Here is a 7,183-nt window from a genome sequence, read left to right as displayed (position 1 = left end):
GTAAATGATTGCTAAACATTAACTTTTGTTGACTCCTTTCTTTTTGTTGCAGGCTTTTGGAGGTCCACCGGCACACTGCACACTGTTTTCATAAATGTGTGTGCAGAGTGCAAGACAGAGAGGGGCAAGGATGGAGGATGCATCAACATTCACAGCATCATACTTTCTTTTTTGCGGAAAGTAGTTCACACAGTTTTGACTGAAAGATTATGTCATCATTCATATTGACAGATTTCATGACTTAACATTGTGCATCAAATCACTTCATTACATGTCAGCGTATATTTAGCTACAAGGAGTAATTGTTTATGAAATTTGCAATGTATAAAATTGACTTATAAGAGATCTTGCATTATGAAGATTTGTTTAAAGGGCTTTCTTTATTAGCATGATCTAGTTGCATCATTCTTAACAGTCCACATTTTACAGACATGAACCATTGTCCATTGCACTTCCTGTAGGTGGAATTTCAGTTAACACTGCAAGTTGTGTGTGTGTGTAGCTTTGTGGCAAGTGTGCCAGTCATTCCTTGATGTCACTGTCTTTCATGTAGGGAAAAATGTGTGTAATTAGGTCTACATACATTTTTGAATAAGAAGACTGTTTAGATAGTAAGCTTGTCACCTTTCTAGAGCTTTGCTGTCACTGTTCTGTGCAGGATTTCAGGGGCCATATTCTACAAACTGTCATAACTAATGACATGATCGCATTGAGACAAAATAGTGCATTTTAGACACAAGTCCCTCTATGACAGGCTCTAACCTTTAGACTTGTGCCAAGTGCCAAGACAGGGTTCACCTTTTTGTAGTGCTCCCAACTGCTGCCTTAAAACTCTTGTCAACATGGTGGGAAACTTGGCTGTATGTACCATAGTATGATTCCTGACAGTTTTTATTATTGATTAATGACAAATATTCTTAATGATGACTAACTAGTTTCCCCAAATTCAAACTAACTTTGCCCTGCATGGTCTGCATGTGTCATGTGTAATCTTCTCCTGTTTGTCATGTTTCTTTTGTTTGGATACAGTCTAACTATTCCCAAAGTAGTAATATATCAAAATTATTTAAATTGTAGAAAATCATGTCAAGGAGTTATTTCTTTATATATAAAGTTGACAAGTGATGAGCCCAAAGACCAACAGTGGGGTGACAGTCAGGCATTCAGGGAGACCTGAGGCCAACTGTGTAGAATGCGGCCTCAGTATGATGGATGGTCTGTGTTTTTATATTTGTGGTGACAATATAGTGTTACAAGGGACACCATGCTGTTTTGAGAGCAATGCCATTGTGAAATGCTTTAGAAACCATTTTACAAAGTTGATAGTTTCTCTTAGACCTTTCCAATAAAAATGGTCTCAAGATATTTTTATAACTAGTAGCTACTAACAAGACTTATGTAATGAAATGCTCTCAAAATACTATTATGTTCTTATATTCATTTTCTTGTTATATTAGACAAATATATATGGATGGCAAAGATAGGTGGAATATATGGATGGCAAAGATAGGTGGAATGAGGTAGACCTGTTCATACATGGACTGCTGGCATGTATGTGCAGGCCTCTTGGTCTGTATTGCAACTTTCGACGTTTTGTTTCTCTAATACTTTTGAAATAATTGTGTAAGTGGAAAATATTTCCAGAGTAATGAAGTACTTGAAAAAAATTTCTAATGTTGAATGTTGGATAAAGTTGAATGTTGGATAAATTATTGTAAGTCAAAGTTCTGCTATTCCTTTTCTAAGTTAAGTACTTGAAAAAAATGTCTTAAGTTGAATGTTGGATAAATTATTGTAAGTCAAAGTTCTGCTATTCCTTTTCTAAGTTGAAAATTTTGTAGAGTTTTCACAGATTTTGCATAGAAATATGTTGATTGTAAAAGTTTATTCTTGTGTTTCTCGTGTTGATTATATAATATTCTCATGTTGATTGTAAAATTTATTCTAAGTTGAAAATTTTGGTAGAGTTTTCAGGTTTCTGTGCACAAAAATGTTTCTCGTGTTTGTAAAATTTTTTTCTGTCCACAAAAATGTTTCTTGTAAAAATTTTTTCTAAAATTTTTTTCTAAGTTGAAAATTTTTGGAGAGTTTTCAGATTTCTTTGCACAAAAATGTTCTTGTGTTGATTATATAATATTCTCATGTTGATTGTAAAAATTTATTCTAAGTTGAAAATTTTTGTAGAGTTTTCAGGTTTCTGTGCACAAAAATGTTGATTGTTGAATAAAAGTTTAGGAAGGGAGACTCTTCATTGTATTTTTAACCCAAATACACACGTGCGTTTTCTCCGGAGACTCTTCGGAGTATTTATGACTTAGCACAGTTTTTTGGGGCATTTTGGGGCAGGTTTTAGGGTTTTTTCAGTTTTTGGGGCATTTTTGGCCAGTTTTTAGGAATTTTTCTGGCCATTCTTGCATTTTTTTAGGAATTTTTTGGGCAGTTTTTAGAGTTTTCACTATCTTTTTAGGGCTAGCTTTTCAAGCAAACATTTTTTACTACCATTGTAATGGAACTGCTATTTATATTGTAATGGAATTTGGGTCAACTGAGATCTACAGGTTTTTTTTTTTTTTTTTAATATGTACATAGATTTTTCTTTAATTTCTACAATGATCTCACAGCTCTCACTTGAAAAGCTTTTGTGGGGCTAAATTGGTCAGGTAAAACTTCAATACGAGGTTAGGTAAGGCTCCAGGGTTGGATTAGGTGTGTTCATAAGTACTAAAAAAAGAATGATCAAGAAAAGTGTGTACATCAGTTCAAATCATGATTTATTATTAGTAGCAACACCAGCTATGTGGGTACATCACAGAACATGCAAGGAATAGCATTACACTTGTGTGGGTACATTCACATCACATCAGATAGAAGGGATAATAATATTACAAGAGTGATTAGCAACATGTATTGGTTTGATTAGATAAAGTAAGGAATAGTATTACACTTGTGGTGGATACATACACATCAGATAGAAGTGATACTATTACAAGAGTGATGGCAACATGTATTGGTTAGGTTAGATAAAGCGAGGTAGTTGTTCCCTCCAGCACCACGTTGTTAGGTTAGAGCTGGTGCCAGGCAGGGTCCAGTTCCTCCGTGGAAGATGCAGCGAGAACCTGAGTCCTCCAGTGATAGAGGAGCCAGTTTCCTGCCGCAGGTTGTTACGACACGCTGGTTTGGATAATGCGAGGTAGTCGTTCTTCCCTCCAGCACCACGTTGTCAGGTTAGAGCTGGTGCCAGGCAGGGTCCAGTTCCTCCGTGGAAGATGCAGCGAGAATCTGAGTCCTCCAGTGATAGAGGAGCCAGTTTCCTGCCGCAGGTTACGACACGATGCCGATGGTTTGGTTCTCCCTTAAGTAGTGGCAGGACCTGTAAAATGTAATTATGCTTTTACACTAATCATGAACAACCTTGTCCTCAACTGTAGGACAAGTGTGGGGTGGTGTGGTGTGGATGTGCCCTGTTAAATGTTTAGTGCCTGCCATTTATCCACCACCGAACACACATGGAACACTAATTTGTAATAATTATCTCAACCTCACTTTCTTTAAATCCCCGCATTCCTTATTCTGTGACGATTACAAACCTTACAAGTTTTGCTTCCATCACCCTCGTTACATTACCTTTAACACCTATTCATGGTAACTTACGCCTCCAATGAAGGAGTTAAAACGGCCTGTGCCGGACCACACGCCTCCGCGGCGTGCGTCCTCTTCTGAAGAGGACGGACGACCTGGAGATGGACTGCTATCACATGGACACGGATGAGGATACCGAGGCTTCTCAGACGCTTGGGCGCGTACAGATCTCTAGACAACCGGTGTGGCTAAGGAGTTCCTCGGGTGGAACCGATGTGATTCTACCAAGTTGGAAGTGCGCAGATGTAGGGACGTCGGTGCCAGACATGCGCCGAGACGTGTTCCATCTCTTGCACGAAGCCCCGAGACTTGTTTGTCCCATGTTTAGGGGGCGGCCGGTATGACTTCGTTGTTGTATACACTGCTGCAACAAAGTTATCAGTTATAAATCAGCCTTAAAGAAATATCCTTCACCTGCTGTGTTAAGGTCATTCTTCATGACAAATCTAAAGCTTTCTGACACACGGATAAATGGAACAGTATAATAATCGAATGACCCGAGACTAAATTAAATGCAACTGCGTATATTACTAAAAGGACTAAACATTTGCACCACAACACGCCGAAACTTAATACTTTATTGTTCCTGCACTTACTGCACCAGATCGTGACACTCATGGATATCCCACTAACCCAAAACCCTACCTGGTGTTACCCAACCTGGTGCACGGACTCCCAACCACCTCTATTTACCCGAGGATCAAATTCACCTCAAACCACCTGTTCGGCACTAGGCGTTTCCTCCCTACACTTTCCTCTGGTGAAAATCCATATGCGAGTCGGTTTTTTGCCATATTCTTACTATCACAATCTTACAATAACACTAATGTAACATACCTGGTGAAAGGACGGATTACGGCCTGGGTAAGCTCTGAATGTAAAGGTAGCTTAGTAATCGCAGACTGCAAATCTCACTGATATTCAGGCTCACTCCACCTCGAGTAGGAATGAAGCTGTTACGTGGCGGCGATACACAAGTCACGCGTTCGAAACTGATAACGAATCAAAGTGTAAAGTCTAAAACGCTTCAGGTAGCATTATCTACCGTTTGGATCAAATACCACACACCGTACTATATGGTAAACTACGGACATTTATGTACAAACCAAATCTTACACCATGAGACAAGAGGAAAATATTGGAAACCAACGAAATAATCCGACAACTATAAAGGTTCGTGGAGCTTTGCCTATATCTGCGCCACCGCTCGGTGAGGAGAGGTCGAGATACACTAATGACACGGTATGAGCCACTCGAACCACCCTGCAGCCAAGCTAACAATAAACACCCCTGTCGTGACACGGCTTCACCAAGGAGTTGCGAGTTCAACTAAGATGTTACGAGGCGCTTTCCTTTAATACAACAACGCGTTACTTAAATACTACTTAATTAAATTAACTTCCAATACTGATTAACCGTTACGAAACCGCAAACTGATCTTAAATACACTATAAACAAATAGTTCCACGAAATGTCAGGCAACACTTCCTATCCTCAAACAGCACGGAACTTTAAAATACTCCTGTTCATGAGAAACAGGTATAGGTCCTTCACTACACGCGCACGCACGCACGCACACACACACACACACACACACACACACACACACACACGTCACCACCTCTATACCGTGTCTAACATACCTTCCCGGCTTATAACAACAACGCCACAAGCAACACCAGACCAACACACAAACTATGACCAAACTGGTGACAGGACACTGGACTTACACACTTCTTGGCGCACACACGTCTTATCTGCACAGCGTCTACAGGGGAAATCGTTCTCTTGTGCCTCGTTGCTTTCCGCTTCACCTCCTCCTTCCCCTCCTCCCCCCTCGCTTGTTAGCAATAAAGATACTTAATAACTAATTAACTAGTCCCGGTGAGCATCGTTCTATATAAGCATTGTTATTATCATTATTATCATTATCATTATTATTATTGTTATTATTATTATCATAGTTATTGTTATTGTTATTATTATCGTTTATCATTATGACATTATCATTATTAACATGATTATCACTACTGCTATTGTTATTATTGATATTATTATTATTATCATTATTATTATTATTATTATTATTATTATTATTATTATTATTATTATTATTATTATTATTATTATTATTATTATTATTATTATTATTATTATTATTATTATTATTATTATCATTATTATTATTATTATTATTATTATTATTATTATTATTATTATTATTATTATTATTATTATTATTATTATTATTATTATTATTATTATTATTATTATTATTATTATTATTATTATTATTATTAGTTATTATTATTATCGTTAACATTATAGCATTATGCACATTATTATTATTATCATTATCATTATTATCATCATCATTGTGAGGACATGGCACGTAGCTACTGTACATAATATTTCCAGTTGTCACATTACTGAAATGTCAAGACACATAATCCTTTAACCAGCCAATCCAACGTATCAACATTTTCCTGTACTAATTATGAAGCATGTAGGCCTACACGAATGACGCGTAAATAATATTACCAATGTTCATAATACTGAAATGAGGAAGTGATAGTTTGAACAGTTTGTTTCAGCGAGGCCGGGATGCCACCTGCCGTCTGCCACCTGCCACCTGGGTCCTGCCACCAGTGTTAATGAACACAGACACACATCTAATTATTCCTCACACAATTTCATGATGTACTTTTAAACAACTGTGTTTTTGACCAGACAATTTCACGTCCTCGCTGTATTCACTATTCACCTCACGATCATTTCATTAAGGGAGCACCTTCCACGTTTGGGAAGCACTGGTGACTGGTGACTGGTGACAAGCTCGTGTCTTCCACTCGTCCAGTGCACAAGCAGTGAGTGACAGTCACACAGAAAGCGTTTGTTGGCGCCCAGCAGTGTTTCACTAGATCTCAAGCGGCAATGGCCAAGTTAGAGTTACTATCTGAAGTGGAAGCGACGCCTTTCAACAATGATAACAACAACAACAACAATGCATGTATGAGTGCATTTTGTATGTATTGTGCAATTATAACACACACACACACACACACACACACACACACACACACACACACACACACACACACACACACGCAGATATCCACGCGTAGGTTCGAATCCCAACACATAACCGCTTTATTACTATGCCATTTGTCGAGCGGTTTAAAATTACCTACGTCATCATCATGATATCCAGGTTGTAGGTGGAGGTGTAATTGCCTCACACCAAAGATGCGCTTGGGTGGTGATATGGGTATCTCTATAAATAAAATTGCCTGCACCACTAATGGGTGAAAGCTGAACAGCGCTTCCCATACATACTCTTCAAGTATACTTAAAGGCGCTATAGGCCTTAACATAGAAAAAAAGGAAAAAAAAAATAAATATATAACTAAATATTTAATAGAGTCGTTGGAGGGTGGGTGAATGGTGTGTGTGGTGGGTTAGGGCGAGTTGTGTAATGACGCTCATTAGGTAGGGCGGCAGCCTGAGTTTGGGTCCTTGTCATGCCATACCTATACATTTGGGC

General features: G+C 38.2%; 1 long non-coding RNA gene across 1 annotated transcript; it reads right to left on the bottom strand.

Annotated features, from left to right (window-relative positions):
* Positions 1-2,891: 2,891 nt before the first annotated feature.
* Positions 2,892-5,493, bottom strand: LOC123509066. Its single transcript, XR_006676109.1, has 3 exons — positions 5,370-5,493; positions 3,652-4,000; positions 2,892-3,370 (listed from the first exon to the last, which is right to left on the bottom strand). It is a non-coding gene; the product is annotated as an uncharacterized LOC123509066 (long non-coding RNA).
* Positions 5,494-7,183: the final 1,690 nt, after the last annotated feature.

The sequence above is a fragment of the Portunus trituberculatus genome, chromosome 26 (genome assembly GCF_017591435.1).
Source record: "Portunus trituberculatus isolate SZX2019 chromosome 26, ASM1759143v1, whole genome shotgun sequence".
Lineage (NCBI taxonomy): Eukaryota > Metazoa > Arthropoda > Malacostraca > Decapoda > Portunidae > Portunus > Portunus trituberculatus.
The sequence above is the reverse complement of the archived record's forward strand: the minus strand, read 5'-3'. Positions and strand labels throughout refer to the sequence as shown.